At 35.5% G+C, this 12966-nt stretch overlaps 1 protein-coding gene across 1 annotated transcript in view; it reads right to left on the bottom strand.

The window, feature by feature from the left end:
- Window positions 1–12966, bottom strand: part of LOC129741703 (probable G-protein coupled receptor 158) — a 351812-nt gene that overhangs the window by 288420 nt on the left and 50426 nt on the right. Inside the window, exon 2 of the mRNA XM_055733449.1 lies at window positions 7562–8402. The gene's annotated coding sequence lies outside the window, so the exon portion shown is untranslated. The remainder of the gene's footprint in view (window positions 1–7561; window positions 8403–12966) is intronic.

Genomic DNA, 12966 nt, shown 5'->3' with positions numbered 1-12966 from the left:
TAAGTTCCTTAGAACTTGCTAGCCATTAAGAGCACCTGTGGTCCATCACGATGTCATAACATTTTTGCAACCGTTCGTTCTGTTTGAGAAAAAAAATTTGAAGGTTATTGGCGTGTGGGACTTGGGGGATGTTGAAAACATAATTTAAAATCCAAATCACTATTGTCCATTTTGGTAGATACTTACCCATTGTATGATCAAATAATCCTCCGGGAGTTGTATAATAAAAAAAACTCAGTTAAGATCGACCTACAGCCGTAGAAAACAATCAAGCAAACTGTGCGTCTAATAATGGCAACTCTTTTTTTCAAACAGATAACGTTTGAAATTTAACCATTTTCTAAGTTCAAGACCGGAACTTAGAAAATGCTTGAAATTCAACCGAACACTATGGTTAAATAATAACAATAACGGCAGTTCTATCGAAAAACCAAAAAATGGTTAAAAAAAAGTCATTTATGGTTAAAAAAAAAATGAGCGTGTATGTACCGGTCTGGTGTCATAGTCAATCAATTCGATATGGCAGAATGCTGTCGTTTCACCCAGGATTGTCCTGAATTTGATATACATTCCCGCTCCGATCATTCGTTACTGTTTTGCCTCCGATATGGTCCCCAAGATGACTTACCTAAGTTACAGAAGCTGTACCTGGATACTCTTACCTGCCCAAGACGTTTCGCGGTACAAAAAAGACAAAAGTTGTTTTTGTTTACCAAACAATCAAGGCAATCACGAAGGAGGAATCTGCTGCGGATTAATTTTGAAAAACCGCACTGATTCGTAAAGGAATATGATGTAAGTATAAAATTTGAAGTGATTATATAAAACCTTCAATATTAACCGTTCCTTTTCCCCCACAGACACCAGAAACGTCTTCAAAAGTGCCCCAGCGAACTATCCCTTCGGCCAGTGCCATGCCCTTATCGTGAAAGTTCTGGCAGGAATTTGCCAAACAATCTGATGGTCTGAAGGATATGCCAGTAAGCTTACAGAGGAATTCCAGGCGTTCGATCGTCCACAAATCAATTGGAGGAAAACTTTGGAGTTGGCTGCTCTTAGCAAAATAATGTAGCGAGAAGCAATAAAAGAAAAAAAAAGTTATTTGAGTGAGTGCAAGAATGAAAATGAAAACTCGCTTTGAGAGCTGTGAAGGATGCGTCGGGAACTGGAACGGGATCCAACACCCACATGAAACTCCATGTTCTGCTGTCTTGCGAAAGCATCCGTAAACGAGAGCATTGTGGTTGCAACACTTTGAAGGCCGTCGTTAACTGGAACAGGAAGAGGAAGTTGTTCAACAACCGTATTTTGACCTTCCGGGTGCGACCTGCCGTTTTTGAGCCCAACACTTTGGCCAAGTATTCAGGTCGGAAACTATTTTCGGGTGAGTGAGTGGGTAATTGTTATCTGAAGATAAGATAGCACTTTCAATACGTCTGTCAAATTTACAGACGTGTTATATTTAACTCGCACAGAAAGTTCCATCATATGTGGTGCTTTTTTTTCTTTACATCATATATGATGTAATTTTAAAGATTTTCTTGGTAGTGTGCACAATGAATGTTAAGGCAAGGCTAAAAGTATAGTTATGATTGTTATTAAAGTTTATAAAATGTCACTTAATGAAAATGTATCGCATTTAATACTCAACACTATTTATGCACAATCCTTTTTTTTCAAGTTTTTCAAACTGAAATTGTTCATCCGTCAAAAAAAGGACTACGAATCTACGTCTTTTTCAGAGGCATAAAAATAAATTTATGGCAAAAATATCAAAGTTAACATAAACGACCACTTTTTCTATCATCTGATTTTAAATTTCAAATCAGGAACCAATTATCACTCCTGTAAAACTCCCATGTAAGCATTTTTATCTCGATCACATACATAGTACCGCAATCGTTCAAAAAAAGAATGTCCCCTGTTTCTATCGTCAAATACAAACAAGAAATTTAAAATTTATAAGACAAACGAAAATATACAATACAATTTTGGATTTGAATTTTCCATCCGAATTTGAAATTCTCTGGCTATTTTGATTTTCGGTTCTATCTATTGGATTTTCGATTCAAATGGAGAATCCGAATAAAGAAAAAAACTGAACTGAACTAGAACAAATCACAATTTGAATTCCACTTTGGGGTTAACAACATATTCGGTTTTGGTATTGAGATAATTCCTAATGTAGTTTAGTTTAGAAGTAGCCAATTTCAAAATTCTTCATGAATGTGACGTCATGCAGGAAATTGAATATCATACTACCTTCTTTGAATATACATTAGATGATTGACAGTTCGCATGATGAACCCGATGAACCTGGTTCAACGTCAAAATGAAGATCTGTTATTCATTCGCCTCCGAAGCAATGAACTAGTCACCGTGAGTGAGTCGCCTCTCGGAATACCCCGACTAGAGTCATGTGACTACGACTAATGTGACTCCGAGTCACTTCATTCGCGTCGCAGAATAAGGCCCAATGGCAAGCATTGCAAACAGTTTTGCAAGCCTTTTGCACATACACTTCAAGTAAACACAAAAAATGTTCTAACTAATGTACTGCTGACGATGCAGACGTGGGGTAAAAATGTCTTAAATATTTATAACACGAATATGAATGTTTTTTTTATCGTTAATAGGTTTAATTTTGTAAATGATTAACTTTGATTTAAAATAAAAAAAATGAAAAGATTATTGAAATTTTGGGAAAAATTAATTTTGGTATAGGTATTTCAAATTTAGGCCCAATAAATGATACCTTACTAGTACCAAATCATAAACAGTTGTTTAAAAGCAGGATATTATGATCATCAGTATATTTGTATATCTTTCAAAACGAACAAAAAACTGTATGTAAATTTCCTCTCCCTATTTTTGAAAATAAATTCTGTGTTAACAGTTTATCACCGCTGGTTTATGATTTTTAATTAAATGATTAATGGCATTTCGGTGAATTATACATTCTAATAGGAAGAATTTCAAATGAAAGTAATGAAAATTATAGACGGATAGATTAGATTAGGAAACACAAAATCAATTGGCAAAGAAAAGGGGGGGAAATATGGAGAAATAAAAATACAGTTCACTAATTGATGTGCATGGCTTAAGAAGTAGGGACGTTGACGGTTACTCAAATGCGTGAAACAATAAAAAGTAGTAGCGCTGCCGTGCAAACAACGAACACCCGAAAACAGCTTACACATCGATCGATCCAGCTCTCGCAATAGAAAACTTCATTTGAGCCGGCCGTATATTTCCTTTTGTCCGAGAAATAGGGGAAAAGTTCATATAACGCCCCATGTGGCTAATACGCGCCACTCTTGTTTTGAAGAATCTGAAACATTTTAAGCCTGCAAAATATTACCAATTTGTTCTAAATGCTGTGATTGGTCATGGCAAGTATGAATTTTTCCTTAAAATGCCCCTGTTGCGTGATAATTTCACAATTTAGGTTTTTCTTCATTTCGATCTAAATTTTGAAACACTTTTGATAAGGTGTCACCAAGCAGAGAAAAACGAATAAGACAATATTTTCTGACAAATCGATAGAGGAGAATCTAAAATATGATGTTATGCTAAAAAATCATACTGAACTCGCTAAGGTATGCTTTTCATGGGTATTTTCTATCACGGCCCATGCGCTCTTTATAACGCGCCAATCGTAGTAGGCTGAAAATAGCATTAATTTTTCAAAAAGGCCAATTTTCATTGAGAATGAACAAAAAGTCAAAAACCATATTTTGAGCGTTAATTCAGCCCAAAAAATCTATTTTTCATTTTTTGTTGAATTTCTATTAGTCCATTTTGATTTTCTTTTCAGTCAAAGTGTCTGTAAGTATTGGTGTGTTTTCGGTCTTCGGCTGCTCTCGGGTGTGTTCGGCTGCTAGGCGCGTATTGAATACACAGCGGCGCGTATTCGCAACACAGTTTTGTTCTGTGGCTTTGAATATGGTTTTTAAAAATCATGTTTTTGAAGAAACTATAGCAATTTGAGTAATGAAAAGTCATAGCAGTTTGTAGAAAACACTTTTCTTCAACGATTACACCCATTTTTAACACAATTTGTACGTGGAATACATAGAAAATCAGCGATTCGCTTAGGTGGCGCATAATAGGGCATGTTCCCCTACTGGGCTATTGTCCAAAAAAACTGCTAAGGACGAGCAGCAGTTCAAGACAAACTGGCTTTCTGCGGCGAAGAAGGTGGACAAGGTGGCTGTACAAAATCTGATGGCAGAGGTTAAGCGTAAGGCCCGGCAATTCGAATTTGGAAAAGCGGAAGCCTAACTAAATGTTTTTCCTGAATTTTTTACAAATTAGACTTGAATTTGATTTTTTAAATAAACGATTTCACCGATTTACACGCGTTTTCCCTTGACCAAATTTTGACCGTATCACCCTTTATCAGCATATCATTTTACGAATGAACATTCTCAAATTATTATTAAATGGATCTCATAAGAAGTGTATTCGAAAAAATGCAACACTTCGTATTGTGAATTACTTTTGAATGCATGAATGAAAATTGATGAAATTATTAGTGAAGCAACCTAGTAATGTAATTTATACGTGTATAAAATTTGGTGACAATCTGTCAAGTGGTTTTTGAGATAGCGCCCAAATCTGAGATTAATTGACAAAGTTTTTTGGGCAAGATCGAGGAAAATCCAAAAAGGTTCCAGTGAGAGACCCAAGGACAGCTGGAAATCAACTATTCGACCAAAATTTATATGTTAAATTGTTGAAAAAGTCCTAGAAAACTCAATAATGAGCTGAAAATTGAAAAAAACTTGATGATTATTGACTCCATAAAGTGAGAAGAATGTGAGAGGTTTTTCAAGCAAAATTCAAAAATATAAATAAAGGAAATAATAAAAAAACGTCAAATTTCTCTGATTGGTTCGCCTAGCTGACTTATAAATAGAGCTGACTCCACTTCTACAAGGTAGATAAGCTGCCCATCGGTTAAATTAACAAAAAACGGTGGTCAAATCGTGTGCAAAATATTTGGACTGCTTGTGGGGAAATATTTAGAAAAATTTCATAATGAACAACAAACGAATCATTAACCGGTCACCTGGCAGGTTTTCAACCAGACACTTTTCGTTGACAAGTCTCACCTGTTACGTTTCAAATAAAGAATTTACAAAAAAAGACTCACCTGTATTTTCCGGGGATAATAAAAAAAAAACAACCTTTTTCTCTACAAAGCACTCCAATACGTTGCAGCCCAAGTTTATGGAATCGTGCCATTACGCAAAAACGGTGGTGGAGTGATCAAAAGTCAAATATGCCATTTTTGTGCCGAGGGAGGACAATCGGCTAAATTTGTTATAACTATAAAAATATCCTTGAATTGAAAAAAAAAGTGTTGCGCAAAAATTAAAGTCGATAAATTTCTTCATTGGACGCTATTTAAAAACCAATTGACAGAACATCACAAATTGCATATGTTAATTTGTATATGTAAAAATTACACTACCAGATAGTTTCGCTGAAAATTTGCATTAGTTTCCATCCATGTATTAAGTTATTCACAAAACAAAGTGTTGCATTTTTTTCGAATACACTCCTTAGTTGAGTTGCTAATATCATTGAGCGATTCTCTTAACATTGAAATGTTTTTAAACTTATCTTTGTCCAGATTCAACTAATTGAGATTTTCAAGTCTTGTTTTGTTCCTTCAGTTTAATGTTTTTCTGAATTTGAAAACTCAGGATCTTTGTTTAAGGTACTAAACTCATTTGGATTCCTTATCTGACTTTTTTCAATGATAACTGATTCTGTGTTTTTCAAAGACATGCTTTACAGACTAAATGAATGACGTGGACAACTTAAGATTAACATTTAACACCCAGTACCGAGATGGGAACCGAACCCATGTTACCACGCTAACCACTCGACCACCGAGACGTACATTTAATCTCTATTCTGATTTTTTTCAATCGATATTTTTTGCACTTATACTCTTTTGGCTTTGAGGGCATCGAATGAAACTTTTGTCATATTTAGAATAACAATTTTATAACAATTTTTTTTACCTGATGAGAATCATTTTCATAAAAATTTCATGACGGGCTTGTGATATAGCTCAGTTGGCAAGTCAGTTGCTTCCTGAGCCGATGTCTGTGAGTTCGAGCCCAAGAGTAAGGATCGATCACAGTTGTACCGGATAAGTTTTTCAATGACTGTCCGCCAACTTCATCGTGGATATAAGTCGCGAATGACATAGAGATGTCAACACGACTCTGATTGTAACTTTGAATCTCTTTTTTAATTTGATTCACATTTTGTTTCTCAAAACTTAATTTGAAATAATGATTTAGATTCAAGACACTGAATTTTGGTTCTGAATATAACCTGATATTTGGTTTTTATTTCTTAAATCTTATATCTGTATCTATATTAAATTTTAATTTTAGTTAATTTTTTTTAATTTGGTTTTCTATGTTTCAAATTATCATGATACTTCCAAATTATCATTAGGTAAATATTGCTCGATGAAGCACAAACCAGACGATCAATGATGAAAAAAAAACACATTTAAAATACCATCCAGTCATTACACTATATCAGCGAACTTTAGTTGGTGATAAGGGTATTAACAAAATGAGAATTTAATTAAGCATTTTGCAAGTTCAAATCAGAGCTTTCATTTTTTCAGAAGTTTCTAAACCCTTCTTCTCTTGTTTGCATGTGATTAATTACAAATTTTTATTTGAAGTTACCAGAAACCATCTTCTACGCAGGCAACATAGCTATTTTAAGACAGTATGCTGAACTGATCTCCAGTTTTTTTAACACGTTTAAAATGTTTGCATTTAAAAAAAAATCGAATCATAGGGGTCTCCCGAGAAAAAATTCCCTGGGCCCCTCGATGGCTTAATCCGGCCCTACGAAGCCCAACCTCAAATTTTAAATTTATCCCTGAAGAAGGTGGAATAAATTGAGACAATTTCGGTGTCCTGTACGACGGAAGTAAGGACCTGGTAAGACCATGAGGGAACTTGAATGTGAAAAATAAATCCCAATTATTTTCAAATGTACATAATGGATTATATATTTCCGGCAGAGCTTCCTGAAAAAATATTATGAAGATAGTTCAATGTATAATTGTCAGTAAAAAAAGGAAAGGAATCATGTTAAAATGATGAAAACAGCTGCCTGAAGCTGTTGTTTTAGACGCTTCGTCCTTATTTTGATTGTTTCAAAAGCAGGTGCTGAGCAGGTGGTGATTTCGAATAAATAGAAATATTTTTCTCGTTTTGCATGCTTTTCAAATAATTTCGAAGCAAACTACTGACCGCTAATATTTAATGTAGCGTACATGATTTCCAATAATGGCTTTCTAATGCTTAGCACTTGGTCGGAACAGCATGCATTTCTAAATTGATGCACGTCATTCCCAATCCACCGACTCGAGCGGGGTACCGTAAAAGATCCAACCCGGCACACCACATAGCTAAGACCACCCACCGCCACACCATCATCGATTTCGTAAGTATATCCACTCAATATTCCACATTCGGCACGCTGAACGATGAACGATTGGTTTGGTACTTACCGTCCCATTTAATCCACCGGAAAAAGTGGCGTCCAACTTGTTGAATCGGCCATCATCATTTTCCGCCCAAAGCGCTGTTCCAGTGCCGTTGTCGTGGAAAATCAGATTTGCCGGTCCGGGGTTTTGCCACAAGGAGTTGCGTGATTTATTTATAATTTTCTACCCCGGTTTTTCACCGCTCTGTTGTTTCCTGTTTTTTTTTCGAGCGATAGCCACAAAATTCGGAACGAAACTCGAACTGATGTGCACTACGTGTAAATCGAAGGAAAAAAAAACCGGTAGTAGAAGGGTGTTGTTTGTACACGTGAACTCGACGAAACGAACTTGTTTATTCCAAAAGCGAATCCTTTGCGTGCCAAAGATGATTTTTTTCCGTTTCGCTTTTCTTGAGGGAACCGAATAAAAATATAGCAATATTCAGCAACAATTTCGAGTACTACACTAAACGAGAAACACTTGTGATTCAGCTGTAAAGTTGACTGATTGTACACGAATCGAAAACCATGCCAAAATTCAATATCAAGATTTCGCTACGTTCTCGGTCACTCCTTTTTTTGGGAACGAAGCTACGATGGCAACGAGAAGATAACGTTGGAAAGCTGAAAATTGTTTCGGTTGCTTACAAATCCGACAACGAAGTTGGGGTTGCAATGCAATATCGAGCTCACACTTGTGCCATCACAAACGTGTGTGCCAAATTGAATAACGATTACTTCACTCACTTGTGGCTTTCGGAACACTACCACTGATGTTGTTTTTGCTCTACGTTTTCACCACCGAATATCTGCCAGGTTGCGCCAAAGGAGGAAAATTCCAATTTATCGGTGCAAAGTTGTGAATCCTGTAAAAGAAGAATGAAACGAACCATTAATTGATGATTATTGTAGATTGGTATGGTGCTGAAAGATTGTTTAATAGTATTTCAATATTTCTGGATTATGTTTATAACTCAAAGATCAGATTCAATTTTTCAAATAATTTAAAATCCCTTTAACTGCGATTTTCATAGCATATGTTGCTTTATTACTAAAATTTCCGAGATAATCAATCCCATCCAATAAACGATAATTAGTTCGATTTATATGAGGATTCCAAACATTTCTTGCCCTCTTCAACCGGTTGTTCTTGATCCTTTTTTTTACGTAGTTAAATCTTTAGTTCCACAGTTTTTTTCTTTCAATCCTTGTTCTGGCCCAGACGGCGATATTTCGTGTTTTCCCGTTCAATTTGGGTCCAACCCAGCCACTAAACTTTGGCTTTATTCCATTCGGCAAGTTGTGTCTTCTGCCATATTGTAAACGTGATCTGAATGAACTAAATAGTTGTATCGAAAGATAATATGGAATTAATTTCGCATTGTTTTAGGATATTGTGTTTTTTTTCTGGTTTATAACTATTGTCAGACATATAAGCGCTTTAAAGGTTAGCTTATGGTTATTTTTGTTTAATCGACGAAATTTAAAAATTCCAATCAAAAAGAAAATCTAAATAAGTATTTTAATCGACTATCATCATAAAGTGTCAGTTGATTCGGTTGATTAGCATAATTTTAATTTTTTTTTCATTCAAGGTTGCCAAAATTAAAATTGTGAAAATTAAAAAATATTTATTATTAGTTATAAGCCAATGAACAGTGGTTCAGGATGAAACTTTAGAGTGACAAAATGATTACGAAGAGACTATAAGAGATAGCTGATTCGTGTCTTCAGCATTCTTCAGGACTCAGGCAATAAGGAATCGATTTAAATTCGACTTTTGCATGAGAAATGAGGATGTTTTCTTTCAAAGGGTCTTTAAATGTGTGATATTGTGTTGAAAATTACCAAATTTTGGATTTCTTTTCTCGAGTTTAAAAATTACTCTTCATAATCGAATATTTGATACTTGTTACGTAGTGGATATTTTACCTCTTTAATCTCAATAGTCGCGAATATTACTACCAGCACTTTTGCGCCATCTGCGAATGCAGATGTGCTGGCAGCCAAGATACTTTGCCCGGACTCTTACCCCAGGGGGGGACAATTTGTTTTCACGCTCTACTGAGGGAAGAAGCAAACTGGCAATATCGTTGGGAATATAGGTCGGCTCTTTGAAAATCAATGCAAGCGCATTTCAATCCCAAAGATCTCAAAGGATTCAATAAAGTACAACGATTTACCAACGAATTGCCAACTACGTCTTCCGGGTGTCCAAACATAGGCCGTCGGATTGCCTCTTCAGTCAGACAGGGGTTAGTTTTGAATCACCACACTTCCGTCGACTTCCGATACTATTACGAAGGCTATCGATTTTCAACTCGCAATGTACTACGGAGACAATTCCAAACCACGGCGATTTTCTACTTCCGTTACAACTCTATATAGCTACGACTCTTTAACAACATCCGACTCATAAAAAGGTTCCAGGGATAGAGAGCTGGCTCATGTCTTGCCAGCTTTCAGGAAAACTTTTCCCATCACCCTTCTTCTGAGGTTTTCCTCAAACTCAATGCCCAGACAATGCAAAAAAGACGCGCGAGTAGTTTAAGCATTTTTTTGGTGGTCGTAGTCGACCATCCCTTAGTTAGCCATTGCGCTTTAACACTAGAAGGACCGGCAAATTGAATATACCTATTCGGACCGTGACCAGTCAAAATGACTGGTAAAGGGGAAATTTTTTATATCATAATATTTTTAACTTTTTTCTTTTGAAATTGTTTTGTTATTTATTCGATATCATTTTTGTTATAAAATGGAAATATTTTTTCACCATGGGTGCACGGTATCACCTCAATTTCACATAGTTGACGAATGCGTGTATGTCATAAAATGAATATTTCAAATAATTATCAAAAAATTAAAACACATTATCAATTTAATTATAAAATCATGTTAGACGGCTATGGATATTGACCATGGGTGCACGGTTTCACTTCAATTTTGTTTTAGTAGATATTTTCTAGCATCCATCGCTCTGAAATTTTTCAACACGTTGCCTATAAATTATACCTGATATTGTAGGTTTTGAAGCGTATTTTTTCTATAAGTAGAGCAATTTACCATGGGTGCACGGATTCACCGCTATTCATCCAAAATCAATTTTTTTGCATGCTAAAGGTAAAGAATAAAGACTTTTATAGATTCAAATAAAAATTTGTGCTATATACATGGTTTTTCACTATGGGTGCACGGATTCACGGCGTTTCAATCAAATATTGGACTTTTTGCAAATTTTTAAAAAGCATTTTTACAAATCAAACCAAAGTCGAAACCATGTCTTTCATGTTGAGACATAATGATTTAAATAACGATTTTTATTTAAAGTTCCGTTTTTTCATTCCTGGAAAAGAAATATTTCAATTTCATCTTGAAATAATAAATTTATTTATTTATTATTACAAAACAGGTTTTTGCAATCGTACATTTATCTGATAAGATTTTATCAACATCCAAGAAATTGGAAAACGGTTACCATGGACCGAGTGAGTGATGAATCAACATTGTCAAATGTACACGTTGATTTGTTTTTCCTTAAAAGTTTTTCGATTGACAAATATTGGATTTCCAATACCTATCATATGTAACTCAAAAATATGTTGTGTTTTGAAGCAATTTGAAAACTATTTCACTCTATATAATTTACAACGGCGAATTTATAGCCATTCCGTGCAGCCATGTTGAAATATCCGCATCCGATGAGGTCTATCAGATAGGCTGGCGCGAGTCTGGTCAAGGTATGCCAGGCGTACTGGGTTCGATTCCTTGTATCGGCAAGAAAACTCTTAGGTTCAAACCCCATAAGTTGCCGACAGGTATGATGTGTTTCCTCTTATAATAAGAATGTTCAATCAGTTGCCAGCTGGCCAGGTATATACACGGGTGCCGGAATACCTGTAAGTGAACTTGCATTGGAAATTTGTCGAGCCTAATAATCTAAGAATGCATACTTGGGCAGAAACTGCGGTGAATCCGTGCACCCATGGTGGATAACCAACATATAAGAATATATCGTGCACACATGTTGAAATATCATTTTAATTATTCAGTTTCATAGCTGATGTCTTCAAATTTGAATGAATAAGTACTCAATTCATTATAATTTTACTCATTCTAGTTTAGTATAAAACATATTTATTACCTAAAACTACTCGATTACTTGAATGGACATGTATTAAATCTAACATAACTTTTACAAATCTTGATGAAATTTCGCCAAATTTTGACAGAAAGTTCTATTATAGTTGAGCAATAAAACAGACCAAAAAAATTGGGAGTCAAGTGCTTGAAGCGCCACACAGCGGCCAATCCGAGAACTTTTTCTTCAAATCATCACGACTTCGAATCGAAAATCAATAATTTCATAACGAATGACACACTTCTGCCCACCATAAATCAACTAGGACTCATTGTCTTGAATGTAGCTTGCAAATGAAACCAAAAGCAAGCGAAAAAATTTTATCTTGTTTGAGTTATAGGGTTTTGAATTTTACCAGTCATTTTGACTGGTCACGGTCCGAGTGTCCATGGCGAAATTTTTCTCGCTTATTAAAAGTGCTAGTGGAATAAAAAATACACAGTTTTGTAGAGATTCAAAATTCATGAAAAGTCGTATTTTTTTGCGAATTTTTAAAGCGAAGTATGCAAAAGATATTCAACAAACAAAGTGTCCAACCAGTCATTTTGACTGGTGCGGTCTTTCTAGTGTTAAGGACGCCCTCTCGATCTTAGGTCAAGAAGCGTCGCTTACACTGAGTAAATCTAGATCTTCAAAGAGTTTCACTAAAATTACTAAAGATAAGCTTCGGGAGCATTTGTTGCCATGATACTTGAACATTTACATTTTGCGCATTACGATAGTTTGCGGTCAAAATACAATCCGCAATAACTATTTTCAATTCAAGTCCAAATACGCCATCAGTGCTGGAAGCTGAACAAAATACATGTTTATTGATGAGGTATTTTTGGGCTGTTATTTTCTCTCAAAATTCAACTACCGTTTAGTAAAATATACTATTATTTCAAAATGGGAGGCATGGAAGGATGTTTGGATACGGAAAAAGAGTTTTGGTTGTTTGAGACCCCTCCCTGATCTCAGTGGTCCCAGGGGTCCAACCCGGTTTGTTTTTTTTTAATGAAGTCGAGAGTTTATCAATCGAAAAGGACCGAATTCGGTATGGGATTATATTTTAATACGAGTCATGTTTCTATAATTATTTGGGACCCTTCCCTTTTTCCATTGAGTGAGATAGTCAGAGGAGACGGGAACCTCATATCTTGAGAATTAGTCATACGAAAGAAACCAACTATAGAAGGGGAGGGTTTTGGAAGGGATAAATTTTTCTATGCATATTCGGAAACCCTTCAGTGGGGTGATGAATAGGTTAGAGGAGGGGGGTTGGTTCTCTCATACAAGTTTTTACATAACTT

This window comes from Uranotaenia lowii, chromosome 2, assembly GCF_029784155.1.
Source record: "Uranotaenia lowii strain MFRU-FL chromosome 2, ASM2978415v1, whole genome shotgun sequence".
In the NCBI taxonomy this organism is placed as follows: domain Eukaryota; kingdom Metazoa; phylum Arthropoda; class Insecta; order Diptera; family Culicidae; genus Uranotaenia; species Uranotaenia lowii.
Note: the sequence above shows the minus strand (reverse complement) of the source record. Positions and strands in the feature narration are given on the sequence as shown.